This window comes from Bactrocera neohumeralis, chromosome 6 (assembly GCF_024586455.1).
Source record: "Bactrocera neohumeralis isolate Rockhampton chromosome 6, APGP_CSIRO_Bneo_wtdbg2-racon-allhic-juicebox.fasta_v2, whole genome shotgun sequence".
In the NCBI taxonomy this organism is placed as follows: Eukaryota; Metazoa; Arthropoda; class Insecta; order Diptera; family Tephritidae; genus Bactrocera; species Bactrocera neohumeralis.
Window position 1 is genome coordinate 43463839 of NC_065923.1, and position 23005 is coordinate 43486843.

Sequence of the window (23005 nt, forward strand, 5' to 3'; positions counted from 1 at the left end):
TGACTGTCTGTAAAGCACTAAAAACTACACTGTCTGTGGGAGAGTGTTGTATTTATTTGAGAATGTACAGAGTTGAGCCCGGAATCAAGCTCGTCAGCACGAAAATGTTACAAAACTCATTTGCTTTCGGCACAGTGGATATTGACAAAAAGCAGCGTAACTTATGTAAATAGCATCCAGTGGACGCGTGAACATAGCAAACACACACACTAACAAGTATCATATGAATGCGAATTTTTCGTGGTTTAAGCAACGATGACTTTCTAAGGTACTTTTAGTACTTATTAGAACGCTTACTATAACGGATGAGCACGTGGAAGAAGTGAGACTCGTGTGCGCTGTTAAAGGACCGACAATAATGGTTTCCGTTAACCGTGCGTAATTTGTAAACAAAACTGACTTTGCACCAAAATTTACGAAAATTTATTGATGGTGTACTTATAGATGCAAAATGAAGAGCGGTGTTTTCCAAATTCATTGTATTTAATTTGTTAGTACGAACGAGTGTGCCGCCTCGACAGTCTTGAGGCAGCGGAAGTAATATAGAAAATACTATTAAATAAAATGACTGGATTTTCCACTGTTATTTAAAATAAATAAGAATGCTGATATAGTGTTGTGAACAAGATTTATCATTAATTCAAATAATGTTCACCATGAAAACTAATATGCTGATATGAAATGAGAACAAAACAATCCGTGTAATATTGAATGCCAAACGAAATACATAAAGTAAGTACAAATCTATATCTTGTGTAGTACATGGAAACGTATGTGAAGTATGTTAAACAAAAATTGACAAATCATATAAAAGAGTAAATAGTTTTGATTTAAAATGTAAAGTTTAATAGAATACTTGAATTGTTCTGATAAAAGATCAAAGTAACTACAATTATAGTTATCTGCACTGCTCTTAGTATTCTATCAAACAGTCGAAAAGCAAAAGGATCGAACATTTTATCCTGGGAACGTTTCGACGAAACTATTGAACCCTGTCGTCAAGGAAGTATGTAATAATTTACCGATCTACTATCTTCATGCTAACATGAAATTTCACAGAAACGCATTGGAATAATTTCAGTTCTTGTTCTTTTTTATTGGCGTAGACACCGCTTACGCGGTTATAACTAAGTTTACGACAGCGCGCCAATCGTTCTTCCTTTTCGCTGTTTGGCATCAACTGAAAATTCCAAGCGAAGCCAGGTCCTCTCGACCTGGTCTTACCAACGAAGTGGATATCTTCCTCTTCCTCTGCTTGCCTCGACGTCGAATACTCTCAGAGATGGAGTGTTCTCATCAATTCGGACTTTCGCTCAACTACTATATGTCAAAGTCATCTTATATCTCGCACAGCTCATCGTTCCATCGACTGCGGTATTCGCTGTTGCCAATGCGCAAAGAACTATAGAACTTCATCTTCCGCAGAAGTTTTCTATCGAAACCTAGTAGCGTCGACTCATCAGATGTTGATCGCGCATGCCTCTGCACCATATAGCAGGGCGGGGATGATGTATTACTTGTAGTGTTTGGATTTTGTTCGCCGAACTTACTTCTGAATTACCTACTAAGTTCGAAGCAGCATTTGTTGGCGTTGGCAAAAGTACTCTGAATTTTGAAGCTGACGTGGATATTTCTTCTTCTCCTGGTTCACTACCCGACCCATTTCCTTTCCTTCCTTATTCAGTATAGAGAAAGCAGAACTAACGGCGCGGTTCCTGAGGCCAATGATATCAGTATGATTGGTGTACGCCAGCACCTGTACACTCTTGTAGAAGATGGTACCTTTTCCATTTAGTTCTGCAGCTCGAATTATTTTCTCCAGCCCCAGATTGAAGAAATCGTACGATAAGGAGTCGCCTTGTCTGAAGCCTCATTTGGTATCGAACGGCTTGGGGATGTCCTTTCCGATCCTGATTGAGCTTTTGGTATTGCTCAACGTCAGTCCACAGAGTCGTATTAGTTTTGCGGGGACATCGAATTCAGACATAGCTACATAAAGGCAGCACCTTATCGCTGTCAAGCTTTGAAATCGACGAAGAGGAGGTATGTGTTACGAGTCTTTTCTGAGATTTGGCGCATGGTGAATATCTGGTTAGTTGTTGATTTTTTAGGTCTATATTTACATACAGTACGATAGATCCGACCTTATATGGGATGCTGAGGAGGATTATCATCTGTAGTTTGCACAGATGGTGGGGTTTCTCGGCACCTGCTGCTTTGCTGTTCTTCAGACGAGAAATTGCTATTCGAACTTTTTTATGGTCCGGCAATGGATCGTACGCTTCATCATCATCGATTGGGGAATTGAGTTCACCATCTCCTGGTATTATGCTTTCACTGCCATTGAGCAGATTGGAAAGTACTCCCTCCATAATTTCAGTATGTTCTGATCATAAATCATTAGAACACCTCTGGGAGTTCTTCCAGAGAACACTCCGGTCTTGAAACCTTCTGTTAGTCGCTGCATATATTCGTAGAATTTTCAAGCATTACCCTTTCGGCCAGCTTATTAAGCTTTTCGTACTCAGGCATTTCAGCCTCTCTCTTTTGTTGTCTTCAAATGCGTGTCGCTTCTCTCTTCAAATCGCGTGTAACGTTGAGAGGTAGACAGGCTGCTTTCTCTCCACTGCGGCACAGAGCCGGGTTCGTATCTTGGCTTCAACAAGGCAGTGGGCCGGGTAAATGTTAGGACCTCTTCCGTCTATCACAACATGATTTATCTGTTAGGTGGCTTTTTGTCTAAATCCATATCATCCAATTCGGGCCAAAAATATTCGGTTATTCTTGACCATTAGGAACTCCCATTCTCAGTATCGTACCGGTCTTGATCATCAGGGAAGAAGGACGGCCCAATTACCGTAATTTTTTCGGGATGAAATGGTGACTCATGGAGTACATGTGGATTGCTGCTTGACCAGAAATGCATATTTTGCTTATTGAGGCAGCCATTCAGCCAGCAATGAGCCGAATCGATGAAAATCCGGATCATTTTCAAGTTGTTGCTCAAGCCAATTTACGAACATATGACGATTCTGGTGGTCAACCGGCTTTAGTGTTTGCGTCAATTTGATCTTGTATCCATGTAGGCCAAGATCTTTTCACAAAATTCGCCACAAATACGAAGCAGTGATATCCAATGCTTTAGAACGACGTTTGAGAGACTGATTTAGGTTTTCCTTCCCTATTGTTCTACTTTTGTAGCGTTCCTATTGAAAAATGCGTTACTACATATACATAGGTGCGCTCCAAGTGCTCACAAGAAGACATCTTTGGTCACAGTGTCCATCTCTTCTGTCGTATTTCAGTTCACTTTTGTTTTTTTAAAGTAGAAGTGTTTGAGTTCAGTGGGCACTGATTTGTAACCATGCGACAGCAAGACCTTTCTAATCTAAAGAAGGACTGTCCTATTGGTACTTACGTGGTGATGTCAAAAGTTAGTGGAAGAAAATGAGATATGGATATATTATATATACACTTTCCTTCCATTTTCCAACTTTTGCTAAATGAGGTTAAAGCAGCACGGTAGTTATACTTTATACCATACAACCATACAATTTGGCTGGAGTTGATATGAGCCGCCTCAACAAAACTTTATAAATTTTATCAATACTTATGTATACTTTTGTTACTCTTTAGGAGAAAATACAATATTTTTTCACAGAAGAAAGTCATAGTCCATTATTGGGAAATAATTAAGATACCAACTATAACCAATAGCTGCGAGGATGCTGTAGCAATAATCTGGCATGCTATATCATTGCCCTGCGTTTGCAAACCTCACTCTTCGTAAAAATCGCCGAATGCACTACATATATGTACACCGATGCCTTTATACTGTATATATTTGCCCATATGTAAGATATCTTAACAAATTTATATGAACGTGTAATATTGAATGTACTACAGTTTAATTTCGAAAATATTGGGTTAAACTCGAATTTAGATCTTTCTTACTTGTTATTTTTTGCATATTTTGAGAAAATTAATGAAATCTGCTTAGCTGTAACATGTTCAAATACATACAAATTTCTTTTCGAAAAAACCTTAAAAAATTTACAATAGAGCAAACAATAGTTTTCTGCATAACAACTCACACTATAATTAATTATGATTTGGAAGCACCATGGGGCAGACTGGCAACAGCTTAAAAGCAACTTAACTAACCTTAGAAATGCTAGGCCAGCAACAGTTCACCTTCAACGCAGCAATATATCAGTGTCAGCTGACGGGAAACAGGAAAGTAAAACACATTTGAATACCAAGCAAGAAATCAAAATCAACAAAAAACCTTTAAAAGGACATTGTGATGAAAACTACTTAACCAAAATTTTAAATTTTTATTAATCTTTAACATAAAATAAATAGATATAAATAAGATAGAATAAATTAGATAAAAAATTATAAAAGCAAAAGCTTTTTCAGAACTATAGTAGATGTGAAGCTTAAAGCAGCTTTAAAAAAATGTATTAGCTTTTGTTCTGTAATTATGTAATTTCTAAATAAATAAAGGCAATTAAGCGCTAGACAAGCTTGCTTTAAAGGTTTGACTATTCTTAAATGTTACCTTACAATATTTACAGATCCACGAATACGGTTTTATAAATTTTAGATATTGGGTAAACACAATGACTTATGTATACTATGTATGTATATTAGTAATTTTATCACGGGCAAAGAATTTAAGTCGGTTGAACTGTAAGCTTTCTCTTTTCGATGATGTCGATAGTTATTAATATAATACAAAAATATTTAAAGGGTTTAAGGTAAGGATAAAAATGAAGTATGAAACAATATTCTAAGACGGGTAACAGCACAGAAGATATTCTTTGGTTCAGAATCCAACTGCTACATTCAAATACCAATTGTCGTATCTTACCAAGGTCACCTCTAAAGAAGACTGGCAATTGTGCATTCTCTTTCCTTTCAGCATGCTGAACATTAAATTCTGAAAGCAAAAAGAATATCCACGAAAAACAATCCTTAAAGAAAGCATGGACAAAATTTCGAAGGAAGGAAATGCATAAACCAGCATTTTTGTGTAAAAGAAGGAAATCCTTTTTAAGTGCGGTGGTCCATTTTCAATGATGATAAATACATAGTACATTGCTGTACCGCTCATTAAGGCATGCCAACACAAAGTGTCAAGAGCTTAATTTTTCATCAGAGGTAGTGGTGGGCGTCAACAACACTACGGTCAAAAGTTTTTTGTAGGGTTCCATTCATCACAAGTTTTCTTTGCTTTACGGCTACAGTTTTCTTCTTCTCATATACTTTTCCTCTTACTTAAATGTGGTGAATTTTCGTTTCAAAGGAAACTGTTGGTTCAGATATAATTCTTTAAAAAAAATTAAATTATTCAGAAAATTTCGCTCAACCTCACAGTACTTCATATAAGACACTTACCTAAAGTCATCTTTGTTGATAAAAATTTGTTTAGTTAATATATGTAAAATTATAAGACAGAAAAAGTTAGTTTCTAATGAAGAAACCTACACTGTGTTAAGTAAGATTTTCGAAATTGAGTTTTAACTCTCATATTTTTTAAAATTAGTTTCATAGTCAGAACGTACTCGTGAATAAAGTGCTACAATTTTGGAAAAAAAAATCCTAAAACATTCTTGTGATTAGTACATGGACGGAATTGGACCATTGTCTCAAAACAAGGTAAAAACAAATTATTTAGATTCAGATTCTAACCCACACCCCATAAAATTTTTGTATACTCTTGCAACGTAGCACCTAAAACTAATCGAGATAGATATAGGGTTATATATATAGAAATGATCAGGGTGACGAGAAAAGTTGAAATCCGGTTGACTGTTGGACTGTCCGTCCGTTCGTCCGTGAAAGCTGTAACTTGAGAAAAATTGATATATCTCGATGAAACTTGGTATGCGGGTTTCTTAATATAACAAAATATATCGTAGATGGACATAATCGGACCACTACCACGCCCACAAATCGCCATTAACCGAAAACATATAAAATGCCATAATTAAGCACGAAATTAAAATATAAAGCTGTAATTAAGCTTCTCAGTAGCAAGTGACAATTTTGTGTAAAAACTTTTGAAAAAGAGAGCGTGGCACCGTCCTATAACAAGTTTATTATACATATCTCCCTTTGACCAAAAAATTTTTAAATCCAATAAAAACTATTCAAGCCCCAAGATATCGAATATGTGGACCCAGTACCTTATTTGACTTTTCGAACTTCGGAGTGACTTTGTACCGCATATATAGGCTAATACTTATGTGAGTTATCCCAATGAAAATAGGACAGAGTATTTTACTAGTAACAGTGTGGATATATTTGAGAGAAAACGTGGCCTAGCCCCTATATAGCATATATAAAGATTTTCGACTTGAATTTGACTTTACTCTATGTGATTGGTTATACACCTTATAATATTTACCTGGCTTTGATCCTTGCAAGTTGCAAGAGCATAAAATGTTCTATTGCGCCTGAACTTAGCCTTTTCTTACTTGTTTTTAAATAATAATAGTGCGATATTCTTATTCCTTTAAACAAATGCGCTACAGACATATAATTTTACACCCGAAATGGTACAGGGTTTGTCCTGACTGATTTTCTTCCGCCGTAACTGTACTTTGGAGCGCGCGCGCAGCGACTGGATTCGGTAGAGGAAATTCCTAGCTAACGTACGAGCGGCTGATCAGCTGTCTCCGAGCACCTGAAGAGTCAGGACAAACAAAGTTCTAAACTGAAGTTTTGTACTCAGACCATCGACTAAGTGGTCGTTTAATTGGCCAGATTTTAAATTTATCAAAATCTGTGGTTGAACATGCGCAGGGTGTGCGCAAAGATGGTCCCAAAAGTGCTCATTAACCACCAGAAATTGCGGCGAGTGGAAATCTGCCAAGAAAATTTAAGCATATGTGAAAGTGACCGGCAATTTTGGAATAACGTAATCACAGGTGAAGAGTCATGGATCTATGAGTATGATCCCAATACAAAGATGCATTTTGAGACGACAAATAGGATCCCAGCAGCATACACCTTGGCTCTCAAAGCTATTCCAGAGAATGCCTTCTTTACTACTTCAATGCTTGAAAGTAGCGCTGCATCGAAGCACAAGAATTGAAACGATTGATTCATAATTTTTTTTTAAATCGACTCAGTCCTATTACTTTCCGGATAAACCCTATACAAGCAAGCGAAGTTTTCATCGACAATATCGATCATATTATAGAGATAGATTATTATAGACTTCAGAGATTGTCACTTTCTGATAATAGTATGCCGTAGTAAGGGTTGAATCGGATCAATTGTTCCCTTAGCCTCCATATAACTAACAGAAATCTTTTCGAACTTCCGGCTGTTTTTCCGCAAACATCGGCCAACGTGTGAATATTTAATAATTTTATTGAGTGGGCTTGTTTTTCTTTTGGTGGTGAAATGAATAAAATTGGATGAAAACTTATTCCAGCCCCATATTAATTAATATGATGATTTTCAATCATGCGGTTGACTTGTAAGGTACCCTTATGAAACTCAGAGAGCATTGTTTTATGTTAGTAATGAGTATATAGTTATGCAAAACATAAATAAAATCGGTCACTACTATACTTATCTCCAATATACCTATTAAAAGAGTAGTATGTCTTATCAATTTCCTTATTATACATAATAATGGTTAAGCGCGGAATATGAATAATTCATTCGCAAAATTTTTTATAAAAAATAAAGTTTTGCCTACCCTGAAGGTGTTCTTTAGGCTTTGAATCTTACAAATAGCAACTGTATGAAATATTCAGTTACACCTAAACTTTGCCACAAAAAAGGGAACAAATGCTAAAAAAATTGTGAAATTCTAAAAGCAAAATCATATAAATATAGAAACTACAAAAAAAAACAACCCAACGTTAAAAAAGCAACCACTATGACATTTTTATTTCCGTTACGCTAACACTAAGTATATGTATTGTCGCAGTTATCTAAGAAATTACGGACAAAAATGCCCCACTGACACTAACTGACATATTTTGTGCTTGTTGGGCCAAAATGTATGGAGTGTGAGTAATAACAAAGAGACAAAAACGGAAAAACGAAATTGTCAAAATAAAGAAAACAAGTAAGGAACGACTAAGCTCGGGTGCAAAAGAATATTTTTCACTTTTGCAGTTTGCAAGAAGCAAAGCCAGGAAAATACCTCATGGTGTAAAATCTCAACCAGACGATCGGAATCTAAGCAATATCTCATGCACTGACCAATAAACCATACTCGATATAAGGTTTGTTTGGAAGTTGGTATGAAGTAGTTTTATCTATATTTGCCAATAGTACATACTATTAACATGCCACATACTAATAAAATGTTCCCTTAAATTTAAAATGGTACCTCATACATACCATTATCACCTGTCATTTGGAGTAAAGTCACTCGGATGTTTGCTATATGAGGACTAGGTTAAGTTTTGGCCCAATTTTATCCAGTCTTGGCACAAAGATACCATATTATCAGTGTTAGAAGGCGGGGCCATGCTCACTTTTCTAAAACTTTTAATCAACAGGTGCCCCTTATTACTGCGATACCCTGTACCAAATTACAGTTTTTATACTCTTGCAACCTGTTGCTACAGAATATAATATTTTTGTTCATCTAACATTTGTACAAGTACAGAATGAAGAGAAAAGTTGAAAACCGGTACTGTCTATCTCTCTGTCCGTCCATCCGTGCAAGCTGTAACTTGAATAAAAATTGAGATATCGCAATGAAACTTTTTACGCATGTTTCTATGTAAGTAGAAAAAAAAATCTTAGATGAGCTTAGCTGAGGCTGTCACGCCCTCAAATCACCATTAACCGAAAACCTATAAAAATCCGTAACTCAGCACAGAATTAGGATATAGAAAAAGTGGGCGTAGCCCTGTCCTCTAATAAGTTTAGTGTTAACATATTCTAAATTACCAAATACTGAACACTGTAGAACACCCACCGACCACGCCTACTTCCCATATAACACAATTTTGAGTCCTTTTTGATTCTGTGACCAAAAATTTTCCAAATCCAAACAAAACTGTTCAAGCCCCTACCCATAGTTGACTTTTGACCGAAAATATAGCTCATTGTGTGAGATATGAATGTAAAATTCGGAGAGAATCATTTCCTGGCAATTGTACCACTGTGTATCAAAAATTGGTGGAATCGAGTCAATACTTTACTGAGCCCACATTTACCTAATTATTAGGTCTTAATGTAAAGTTTTGAAAAATAATAGCAGATAAAATTATCTGCAACTGTGTTGTAAGCAATGAAAAACTAAGAAAATAGGAACTGGGACAATAATCAGTAGTTTTAGAAAATTTACGAAACTGTATGTACAAGATAAATCATAACAAGACCCGATTTTATTTCGTTATATTCTAACATATCAAAAACACGTCTGCAAAAGTACTCGAAACTAGAGGACAGTTTTTATGATTATTGCAATTACATAAACATTTAAAACAAATGTTTTTATAAAAATGAAAATAAGAAAAATAAAAATACTACATAAATTATTAAAAAATGTGTGAAAATATATTGTTTAATTTTGCAATTATACTATATAAGTATGTATATATTACAATATAAATTTTCGTAAGCCATTAACCCACCGACAGCGCTCACTAAATTTTTCACACCAAATGCGTCAGCTTATGATAGATAGTAATTTATCAGGTCAGTTATTGCATAAATTTTCTTTTGCATTGTTTAGTTAATCCAACCAAAGCTCAAATATTGAGCTCTGTATACGTCATTTCACGTTCGTAAACGTAGTTATTAAAAGGTTACTCATACGCCGACCCCTACATAACACACTGTACCGAAATTCATAATTTTTGGAAAAAGTTTAAAAGTTTTTTAGACCAAAGAGAAACAAGTAAAAAGAACAAGAGGTATGTTCGGGTGCAACCGAACACTTTTAATTCTCGCAATAATCAAAGCCAGGGAAATGCCTTAAGGTGTAAAACGTCAACCAAAAGATAGGAATCCAATCAACTATATATTTACCATACATAACTCATACACTGACCGATATATTCAGCATACAGTTTGTTAGTAAAACGACTCACTATGTGTGTGTAGAGTAATGTAGGTATATGGGAAATAGGCGTGGTTTTAGTCCGATTCCTATCATTTTCGCCCTAGGAGAATGCTACGAACTAAATGTAGTCGAAATCGGTTGGTCGAGTCCCGAAATATGAGATTTCGCAATCAAGCCCTCGCATAACATTTATGTACATATATGTTTCTGGTGTATATAGTTTTTTATGGATTTATTGGGCTTTTAGAAGTTTTTAAGAGTACCACTACCAGGTTGAGCAATAAGTTGATAAGAAAAACAAAATTTTATGATTCAAAATACACTTTATTTTTCAGTGTAATCTCCCTGAACATTAACACACTTGCTCCAACGATCCTCCATTCTGTGGATCCCATAGTAAGTATCTGGTAGGTCAGCAAAATACACTTCAGCAGCCGTTGTGACCTCTTCATTTGATGAAAAACGCTTGCCACGTATATATTTTTGAGTTCTGGAAACAAATGGAAGTCGCTGGGACCGAATCTGGTGGATACGGTGGATGCTCCAACAATTCGAACTTTAATTCATGGATCCTAGCCATGGTCAAAATGCTCTTCTGACACGGTGCATTGTCCTGATGAAAAAAGAATTTTTCTTCTGTAAACCGGATCTTTTTTCACGAATTTTTACAACTGGTCCAAATGGTAAAAAAGGTATTTCTCAAAATTTTTTGCCCATATGTGCCCTTTAATACTGAGATCTTACTGAGTTTTATATCTTCTTACACTGCAGTGCGAAAATGGACAATGTCAAACATAAACCACGCCTACTTCTCATATAAAACAATTTTAAATACCATCAGATTCTTTCACTTCGCAGCATACAAATCAGGAACCAATCCATATAATATTTTTCGTAGGAAGTGCCTTGGAGCCGCTTTCAGACTAAAAACTGTTCAAGTCGAACCAAAGTTATTTAAGCCCTCCCATAACGAATATGTGGACGTCAGTTCTTTTGCGAACGTTTTATAGAAAATAACGTTCAACTTGTCAAACTTGAAAAAAAAAGAAAATAAAAGGTTATTTTAGATTGGAAACCTATTTTATCGGAAACAAGTAAGGAAGGGCTAAGTTCCTGTGGAACCGAACATTTTATACCCTGGAAACCTGCAAGAATCAAAGACTGGGAAATACAGGGTTTCGGAGCGTGCGAGCTACATATTGTAATATTCACCCTATTATTTTTAACATTACTTTTTGTACCTAAGTTTTATCTCTCTTTCAACTCTCCATCAACATCCTTTTCTGTAATATATCTTTAAAATTACCTCTAGAATTAAGCACTCTCATTTGTAATTTATTTACGGTTATATATTTCATATTGGTATTCTTATTTCTTACTCATATACTCATATTCTTGTATTGGACTTGAAAGGAGAAACAACATAATTTTTAGCAATGTCAATTGATTTACATATAAATTCTAATAAAATATATATATTTCTAATATATCAAATCGTGTATAATTTATGTATACTATATTATAACTTGCGCGCACCCACTGGATTCGATAGAGGGCGTTCAGAGCTAACGAATGAGCGGCTGGTCAGTTGTCTCCGAGCACCTGGAGAGTCAGGACAAATATTTTCGCGCGTCGTGTTTCCGTGAGTGGTGCAAGCAGAAAATGCAGCGTTCATTAAAGCAGAGGTGCGTAGATTTACCGAGTTTCACACAGGATTTAATCGCGTACCTCTGCTCTAACGAAAGCTGCATTTTCTGCTCTCAAGGCTATTTCGGAGAATGTTCAATGCAGAAGGAGCCTATTTTGAAAGTTTTTAAAGAATTAACGATTGGTTCAATAAATTTTTTAAATCGACTCAGTCCTATTGCTTTCCGAACAAATCCTGTACTTTATAGTGTAAAACGTCAACCTGAGGATCGAAATCCAAGCAATTTTATATGTTCATTTAATATATATAACCCCTATAGTGACAGACATATAAGGTTTGTTAGAAAAGCGAAAACCATTATATGTAGTAGATGGAAGTTGGGGTTGTCTCGACCAGATTTTATCTATTTTTCCGAATACCACATGCTTTTAAGATGTCACATACTAAAAAACTAATCATATAGCGTAAGGTCAGGCGGATATTCGAAAATCCTGATAAGAGCTATATGGAGGCTTTCGCCCAATTGTATTCATTTTATGTAAAAAGATTTACTGGAAAACACGCTCTCTTATTTTTATTGGGATAATTCACATATAGGCCGATATACATACATATGTATATGTATGCGGTACCCAGTCACCCGGAAGTTCGAAAATCTTTATATTAAGGGGAGGGCTAAGAAAAGTATTGGTCCGATTAAACCCATTTTTGGCATACAGTCATTCCGCTATGAGAGAAGAAATATCCCTTAATTTCAGTTATATATGTATGTGACACATTGATCGACATTTTCGATCAAAAGTCAACTATAGATGCCGGGGTCTAAATATTCGCTATATAGGAGCTTAAACAGTTTTGATTGGACTTAAACTATTTTTGGTCATAACATGGCACACAATATAGACATTATTCGCGCAAAGTTTTATTCCGTCATATGAACTGCTTCTTGATTTGTTTACATGAAACTGAACGAATCAAGTGGAATTTAAAATTATGCTATTAGGGAAGTGGGTGGAATTATTGTCCGATTTTGCTCATTTTCATAATGTAATATAGGAATATGAAAATAATAATACATACCAAATTAGTCAGTCGTGTCCCGAGATATGCGATGTCACCAAAAAGTGACCAGTGCCACATCCATAGTCCAATTTTACCGCGGCCCCTATAAAGTCTTGTCATACCAAATTTTTATATTTCTAACGCATTTAGTTATTGATTTGTCGCATTTTATGTAGTTTTGAACAGTACCGTTATATGTGAGGGGGCTTTTCATATGATTTCATTTTTCAAAATTTTTTGCCCACAGGTGTCCCCGGCTACTACGATGCCCTGTGTCGAATTACTGTTTTATATTTTAATTTAGTGCTTAGTTATGGCACTTTAAAGGTTTTCGGGTAATGGCGATTTGTGGGCGTGGCAATGGTCCGATGACGCTCATCTACAAACTCCAAATTTTTTTGTACTAAAAAACCAAGTTTCATCAAGATATCTCAATTTTTACTCAAGCTACAGCTTGCACGGAGGGACAAACGGACGGATAAACAGGCAGGATTTTAAATTTTATCGTAATCCTGATCATTTATGTATACTTATATATAACCCTATATCTATCCGGCTGAATTTTAAGTTATACGTACAACCGTTAGGTGAAAAAAATTGTAACACTCTGTAGCAACTGGTTGCACGGGTATAAAAACAATTAGTTTGAGAAATAACGGACAACTTAATAAATATTTATAACGGACATACTGATTATTCCTTATTCGAATTTGGTGCACATCGTTTAATGTACTAATACTGTCTTCATTACTTATCGATATTGTTGATTACTGCATTGATGTGTACCTGAAAAATGAGTTAGATTAATATTAAGCTTGTGGAAAATCATTCACTGAACGAAGAATCATTCATATATTGGTTTGAAAACATAGTATAATCCTCATAAAATACACCTACATAGGTAAGTGGTATTTAAGTAGTATGCGTATGTATGCACAACGAAAACACTCGTTAAGAGAAGCCCGTCGTCAAGTCCTGGCGTAAGGTATAAACTGTGAGTAATTGGCAACAAAAACAGCAATTAATTGGATAACAAATTTTCGTGGGTACGTGTTGTATTGCAATACATAACAGCCGCTTACAACATGAAACCTTTATATACAAGTATTACGTATACGTCATGTCGTTGATGCAATAGAATTTTCTGCAGCTTCACAATTTAAATCAACCATTAAATTTCGCATCATTAAGCGGACTGTTCTCCGCCGAGTGCGTCCATACACACTCACATCAACATAATAATCTACGCGTAGATACTACAGTCAAACATACCTGCACTTACTTGATTATAGTTGAAAATATTTGCCTTCATTCATCTCTTCATCTTTTTCTCTATTTTAGATGATGCACTTACCGTTCAGTTATTTGCCGACAGGTGAAAATCGAAGGTCTCACAGCCGAAATAAAAATTTTACGTCGACGAACGAAGGTTGAATTACACAAAGTGGCTGATAGCAACACCATGGTGAAACTGACTGAATAGAGTAATGATGCTGGCCGCCGAGTGCGTCCGTTTACCGGCACTTGTGGATTCAAGAGAAGCACACACAAATCGTCTCTCGAAGAACTGTACATTATGTGGTAGCAACCGTCATTGTATGACAATGACAACTTTCAGCATTACTGCAAGGACTTGGTCGTCTTATTGCCCGAGATGTCGGGCATCAATTGGGAATATTTACGTATATTCGCCATGTAAAATGCATACGTTTGCAGAAATTTGTACAGGTGCGTGTGCGCATTGTAGTAGAATTGGAATCAAAACTTTATTAATACCATGAGTATTGTAATTCCGTTTGGCAGTATAAATATTTCCTATTGTGACAAGGATGAATCAATAGAAAAAAATCCGTATATTATCGTTGTTAACGAACATTTTGAATTTATTGACTTGATCATAAATCTAGTGAGTTGATTGTTTCAGATTTAGTTATGAAGCCATAGCCTGAGATAACTTAATATGACAAGAATATAATTAAAACCTTTGAGCCAGATTTGGAGACTTTCCAAATCTACGATATGCCTTTTCCCTAATACTTAGATTTAATTTTTATCACCTCTTTGCTAATATTTTGTTTTATATTTAAACAAATATGCACATCATTACAAGTCTTCATAATAGCAAGCTGAAATACGCACTAAACATTTTTATACTGTTAGTCCAGCATTCAAAATAATGGTCTTGTGTCAATAATGGTTTGAATCCGATCAACACTTCTTTTAGCTCCATATACCTAATGTAAAGTTTCTCGATCTTCCAGTTGGCTTTTTATCACATACATTGGCCAAAGTTCAGGTTTAATATAAAATTTTGCCATCACCTATGTATAAGCATTTCAGCCGGCTTTGATCCTTGCAAAGTGCAAGTGTATAAAATGTGCGGCTAGCTCACTCTTCCATAGCTCTTCCACACTTATTTGCAAGATTTAGGATGTGGACTACATCCTTATTTAACTCCATTGTATTTATATTTCGGTTGTTATAATGCTGAAACAAAATATTTCTCCTTGGAAAGCCAATTTTCTGCACTAGAATGTAAATTTCCTTTTTGTAATAGATAAATTCGACTAACTCTAGGTTTCATTGAGGGTATCGCAAGCAACCACAGGAGGCAAAATGGGAATCCTTCCCACGCATTTTAAAACAAAGCTTTAATATAAGAAAATTAAATCTAAAAATTTCTTAGATTTATATATACTGACATGTGCCAAGCTTGTGCATGCTGGGTGAATGATACATTTTCCCTACTTTAGTTATGAACTTGTTGTTATTTAAATTTATTTTTCTGTATTTGAGAATAAATGGTGAAATCGTATTGTGTGTGGCTTGTGTAATGTCGCGTATATATATACATAAGTACATGCATAGCTAAACTTTACATTTTGTGAAACTAAGAGTTTGCCACGCCATCAACAATAAATAACAGCAAGTGGGTAGAAATAGCAGCATCCGCAGCTGTAATAGTAATAGCAACAAGAAAGAAACTAACCACCGAAGCGATGCTTATGGCTTGTTCACGCTGTCATTTTGGTTATTTTGCAATTTTTTATTTGACCGAAATGAAGAATGCTTATAAAGTTTGTTGCAGTTAGCCATCGAAAAGTGTTGTTGTTAAAAAATTTAAGTTATATACTAAACATGGTAAAGCGTTCGTTTAACCAGACAGCCTCATCAATAAACCATTAGCGGCCATAAACTAACTGCATGGAGGTATTGAAACTCTTGCAATTTGGCTGCACCAAAACTTTGACTTGACTTTTATTCAGTAGTATGCCCGTATTGGTAGTCGTAATTTCAGTACCTACAATGTCACAATTTATTTCTAATTGCCACTTACTTCTTTTTTGTTCATTTCTTCAAATTTTTTCGAACACCTCAAAATAGTGACATTAGACTAAGCAAAAACGCACGAAGAAAAGGGTTTGAGAAGCTTTAGTTTTGCATTGCGGTAGTGGCAGAGAACCGTTTTATAAAAAATGCAAACCTTATTCTCACGTAAGTTGCAAAAATTGCTATAAAGATTTTATAAATGTGTCCGAAGACTCAAACACGATTGATAGATTTTTGATTGAATAGCAATTATGCCAAATAATTTTATACAAGTATAATATACCGTTCATATAGATTACGCAGATGAACAACATCATGAATAGCATTGCGTTCAAACGGATGAGCGAACGCGGCAAAGGCAGTGTATTTTCCGATATTGTATTCATTAAAGTATAATAAGTAATATGTAGCGCATACAGACCGGCTGCCTGTAACACGTCAGTCATACTGATTTAATCTCGTTTCTTCGTTATTTTCTCTCTTTTTCATTGACTTCGAATTCATTCTAAAATAATTGAATATTGTGGATATTGGAATATCTTTATAGCCTGCTTCACGGTTTTTGCCACGTCTAATGGTGTAAAGCTGAGAGGACACTGAATAGTTGAGTTACATAGGTATTCTTTAAGTTATTAAATAGTGATTCTCAGAACTACCATGGAGCAAAAGCGCATTGAAGTCCTAAATTTGCTTTAGAAGGCAAAAACAGCTATATTTATTCGTATTCTTTGTAATCTATCTATGAATAGTACAAAAAATAATAACATTTTATGTATCGCATATGCTTTCAGTGATAATCCAGAAAGTTTTTTGATTCATTTATACACTCGCATCATGTTGCTACATAGCACAATAGCTTAGTTTACCTTCTTCTTCTTTAATGGCGTAGACACCGCTTATGCGATTAAAGCCGAGCTAAAAACAGCGCGCCAGTCGTTCCTTCTCTTCGCTACGTGGCGCCAATTGGATATTCCAAGCGAAGCCAGACCCTTCTCTACTTGGTCCTTCCAACGAAGTGGAGGTCTTCCTCTTCCTCTGCTTCCCCCGGCGGGTACTGCGTCGAATACTTTCAGAGCTGGAGTGTTTTCATCCATCCGGACAACATGACCTAGCCAGCGTAGCCGCTGTCTTTTAATTCGCTGAACTATGTCAATGTCGTCATATATCTCGTACAGCTCATCGTTCCATCGGATGCGATATTCGCCGTGGCCAATGCGCAAAGGACCACAAATCTTTCGCAGAATTTTTCTCGAAAACTCCAACGTCGACTCATCGGTTGCTGTCATCGCCCAAGCCTCTGCACCATATAGCAGGACGGGAATTATGAGTGACTTATGGAGTTTGGCTTTTGCTCGTCGAGAGAGAACTTTACTTTTCAATTGCCTACTCAGTCCGAAGTAGCACCTGTTGGCAAGAGTTATCCTGCGTTGGATTTCTGATGTCTGACATTGTTGGTGGTGTTTATGCCGGTTCCCAAACATACGATACTATTTACAACTACAAAGTTATGACTATCAACAGTGAAGTAGGAGCCAAGTCGCGAGTGCGACGACTGTTTGTTTGATGACACTACCAGAACCATTTGCTTTGCTTCCTGGTCCAGTCTGGAGAAAGCAGAACTAAGGGCGCGTGTGTTGAGGCCAATATCATCGGCATACGCCAGTAGCTGTACACTCTTATAAAAGATTGTACCTGTTCGATTAAGTTCTGCAGCTCGAATTATTTTCATCAGCAGCATATTGAAGAAGTCGCACGATAGGGAGTCGCCTTGTCTGAAACCTCGTTTGGTATCGAACGGTTCGGAGAGGTCCTTCCCGATCCTGACGGAGCTTTTGGTGTTGCTCAACGTGAGTTTACACAGCGATATTAGTGTTGCGGGGATACCAATTTTAGACAACGCTGCATAGAGGCAGTTCCCTTTCATGCTGTCAAAAGCAGCTTTGAAATCGACGAAGAGGTGGTGTGTGTCGATTCTCCTTTCACGGATCTTTTCTAAGATTTTGCGCATGGTGAATATCTGATCGGTTGTTGATTTGACAGGTCTAAAGCCACACTGATAAAGTCCAATCAGTTTGTTGACGGTGGGCTTTATTCTTTCACACAATACGCTCGATAGAATCTTATACGCGATGTTGAGGAGTCTTATCACACGGTAGTTGGCTCAGATTTCGGGGTCTCTCTGTTTGTGGATTGGGCAGATCACTCTTAAATTGCAAAGAAGCTGATACATTCTCCTTATTAGTTCTTCGCCGCCATGTTAAAATAGCTCGGCCGAGCAGCCATCGGCCCCCGCCGCTTTGTTGTTCTTCAGGCGGGTAATTGCTATGTATTCGAACTTCTTTATGGTTGGGCAATGGAACGATTGCTCCATCGTCAACGATTGGGGAATCGTATTCGCCTTCTCCTGGCGTTGTACGGTCACTGTCATTCAGCAGGTTGGAGAAGTGTTCCCTCCATAATTTAAGTATGCTTTGGGCATCGATGACTAGATCACCATTGGGGGTTCTACAAGAGTATGCTCCGGTCTTGAAACCTTGTGTAAGCCGCCGCATTTTTTCGTAGAATTTTCGAGCATTACCCTGTTCTTTTGCATTTTTCGAAAACCAATGGTTTCGATAGCTGCTGTACGTAAGGAGTTTGAAATGCCGTCCCACAGTTTAGTTTACTTTACTTATTATTTTTTTCACTTAGAAGAAATTGAGGTAGATATGGATATGTATAGTATATATAAATGATGAAGATTGCAAGCCTACAAAATGTCGCTAAATAAAAACTTATAAAATGTTTCAACTAAGCTCCACAATATTATATGTTATATAGTACAATGTATAGGATTAGATAGTGGTATGTGGTTTGAAGGATTTTTAAAAAGGAGTGATCCCAGCCTTAAGAGTTTTAATATACATATTCCCCAACAGCTTGAGCTAAATCGTTCGAATTCTCTCAGAACAAATATTTTCGTTAACCCTCTTATACCGTTATGTTGAAAGGGAGGGGATCCTTACATATAAAATTAACATAAATCCGTCATATACAGCATTATATCGTTTATAGCTCAGCTTTATGAAAAATTAAGGTGCTTAGGGTTATGGGTTTCATGTTTGAAATATAAAATTGGAAGAAATAAGGATTATTTAAAAGGGTTTAGTATAATTTCCCTTTCTTATTAACAGATACAAATTTCGTGTATTACTTTTGGAAGTTACAGCTACAGTTTAGCTAGAAAAAAAATTATTATAATACTTCAACAAGAAGTTATTATTATTTTTTTTGATGCCATCAGTTATAGATTTTTGGGAATATAGAAGTGATTTAAAAATCTAATACCACAAAATTATTATATCTAACTTTCGATTCATGTAGAAACTATTAAAAATAAAGTTTTCATTATACTAAAATCTGTCATTATGTATCTGCTTTTTCCCTTTTACAGGCAAGAGTTTAATTGCTGCTATTGGCGCACCCGACAACAAATAGTCAAAAGCCGGCATTGTATCTATTCCTCATTGGTTGACGATTGCCGTTTGCATCATTGCGCTCGTTTACTTTATAATTTACATACAATTTGATTTTTGCGCTACTGTGCAACCACTGTAAAGAAATAGCGTATCAAGGAGATGAATCTCATTGGCGGCAACAATGTGGCCGCTGACACCGGACACGGCAATACCAGCATCACCTATCAGAGAGGAAAATTGGGACAATTTAAGTTTTAAATTTATAGGCATTGATGTACAAGCATACATACACAGGCATAGTATGTGCGTATTTATGTATGAACATATACTTGTAGACATATCTTCGTTGAAAGAAGTTATATTTATTATATGTGAATTAATTAGTTTTTAATTAAAACAATTTTTGCAATAAATAACGCCCATGTGTGACTTTAAGATTCAATAGAGTGTACAACTAACAGATTGGCATAGAAATCCAGTACCAACAACAACAAAAAAAAAACAAAGCAATGCATGTTAAATATTTTCAAGTCAACATTTAGCTAAGATTATAAACACATACATAAGTTGTTTGTAATATTTGAATAAAAAACATGTAAGGAAGAACTATGGTAAATGTGTATTGAATTCGGTATAAGCCAAATGCTTTTACATTGCCAGATATTTAGTGTCTGCATACTTGAAAATCTATAGCCTGATTTGGACAATTGTACAAAGTTTCATCACATTGTATTCATTCGGGTTTGATTTGTATACACAAGTTGAAAGAATGAGCTGAAATTCAAAGTTTTGTTATAAGGGAAGTAGGAGTGGTTGTCACGCATATTCACAGTGTATGATAGGATGTTTGAGTAACCACCTACCTATTGGGTTGGTTGGTCGATTCGTCAGTTAGTTAATGAGATATACATCATATTAAAGTGAGAGGTGTCCATTGTCAAAATTTTTTACTTGGTCCTATAAATCCTTTCCTCTCCATCTTAGTTGTGAAATTTAATGGTTCTGGCGCATTTATTCAGCAAGCTTTGGCACTTTTAGTAGTTTTCAATATAACCGTTTGTTGCTTGATTTTACCCCTTTTCACAGCGTATAAAACTAAAAATACTTCTAACCAATAAATTTGGAAGAGATAGCTTTAGCAATCTAAAAGAAATGTACATTAAACCATTTAGAGTGTGGGCCACGACCATTTTAAGAAAATTTCAACAAGCAGGTTATAGCCATTCGGTGTAGTAAATTACTGTTATGTATCTTAATTCATTGGTTATGGTAGCTATGACACTTTATACGTCTTCGCAAATACAAAAATCAGTTAGATGAACTGAACTACTATAATATGATACAATAGTATAAAAAACAGACTAAATGAACATTAACTTGCCTGGAACTAACAAACAAACTAGTGTAATTAAATGCAAACAATTTTTTTATAAAAACAGTTTTTTTAACTACGGGGATGGTTTTCATCGCGGTTTTACCTATTAAATAAATTTACTTGGTATATATCATGTTTCTGTTTTAATTGCTTAACAAACAATACCAAGCAATTAGTTTTAGGTTTGTGTAGCTGAAATAAGGTACTATTTACTTTATAAATTTATTTGCTGTTTTTGCCTTCGCCAAACAATATATTCGCTTGATATAATTTTCAACACAATTTTTGGGTTTCCTGTGCATTAATAATTTAATTTTAATTAATTTAAAATGTTTTTAAACATACTTCTTAGTTCAAAGTCTTAAACGAGTGCATCAGAATATCATTTTTGTTATAAATAAGTAGTGAGCGAGATTAACAGTGCTCCCATAGTCGCTGTAAAAGAATAAAGGTATAGATATACTTTGTAGAATAGGAGCTATGTGAAATTCAAGATCGGTACCATACATTTTTAACTACTTATGTGACGTTAATGAATAAATTAAATTGCCTAAAACATAACTTAATAAATTAGAAAATTTGATTGTCGAATAATGAATGTTTAATGACGAGTCGAGCTCCTTAAATGACTTTCCGACTTCCCGTATCACGGTTCCGTTAAAAACAACTAAAAGTGCGTTACATCTATAAGTAAATACTCCACAGGCATTAAATTTTACAATTGGAGTTATACAAAAGAGCTTCAAAAGGATCAAAATTTCAAGCTGGCGTGGCACCGCCAACATCTTGGTCAAAAGCCATATTTCAGGATCTGTTGAACCGATATCAACCAAATTTGGTATATGATATTATCTAGTAGGCCACCTTATCACCAAGATCTAAACAAGTCCCCTTGTGTGAATCATAACATATAACTTAAAAACTTTTTGTACCTGAATGTTTCCCTATCCCTAATCCTTTCATTCTTGTATTCTATTAAAATCATGCTTGGTTATCTGATGTGGGTGAATTGTGCAAGTTACTATGTAGTTCCATGGACCGCTACTTAATGTTTCATACCCAATGTTTCATGAATTAATATGTACCTGCTTGTAATAAGTTGTCACAATTTCACAGCTTAAACTCATCCATGATATTTACTGTTTTGCTTCTTTATAGGGGGGTAAGCATCGAAAACCGGACTGCTAGTTGTAAGATCATTTTGTTCTAATTAAAGTAAATTGATTTAACGGAGCAAAGACTCATTAATGTGTTTTTGTTCTTTGGAGTAATTAATAGACTATGGTATTAAGAAGCTTTGAGGACAAACGTAATAACGTTGCGGGCTTAATAGGAAACTGCATAACATTTAAAATTAAGCTCCTTCAATGGAAAAATCTGTATTAACATTTGTTTCTTAACAAATTTTCTTACTTTTACTTAAATAAGGCGTGAGTCTCCAATTATTTTAATAAATGTTTTATTGTGAAATGTGATGAACTTACCTCGTGTTTTATAATTTTCTCACTTCGTTGATTTTGTGCTATGAAATCATAAAAATTTATTGGATTTAATCTGAGTGCACCGTTGCGTATGAGTGACATTAAATCAAGTTTTTCTCGGCTTTTATGAAGGAATACGCTACAAATACGCTAATTTCATTACTCTTTCTAAAAAAATTACCTGCTGAGCGTTCCATTTTTAATCAGATAAATATTACTTTCATTATGCAGCTTATCAATGGCCACAATAAAAGCCGCAATAAGAACCGTACTAGCAAAGTTCAAAAGTATGAAGAAAAAATAAGGTAGAAAATTGTAAAATAAAGTAAACTACCATGAGGATATAGGAAAAAATATTAAACCTCGCAAGCATTCGATAGAAAAAATTATACCAATTCAGAATTTCTCTTCACGATTCTCCTTGCACTGTTGCAAACCGTCCTACCCAAATAGAACCCAAGATCAAGAACTAACGGAGAGCGAGCTACAGAGAATTTATCCATAGAAACAAGTAAAGTAGAATAATAAAGTAAAAATTAATGTAATAAAAGTAAAAACAGCAAAACCCAAAGTACTGATTTTCTTATTTATCGCCGATAC

At 35.4% G+C, this 23005-nt stretch overlaps 1 long non-coding RNA gene across 2 annotated transcripts; it reads left to right on the forward strand.

The window, feature by feature from the left end:
- The first annotated feature begins 219 nt into the window (after positions 1-219).
- LOC126763525 (uncharacterized) lies at positions 220-20158 on the forward strand. 2 transcript variants are annotated; one of them, XR_007667628.1, is made up of 3 exons: positions 220-770; positions 14103-14489; positions 19525-20158. It is a non-coding gene; the product is annotated as an uncharacterized LOC126763525 (long non-coding RNA). The 2 variants fall into 2 exon arrangements; XR_007667627.1 differs by having other exon boundaries at positions 230-732.
- The last annotated feature ends 2847 nt before the right edge of the window (positions 20159-23005 follow it).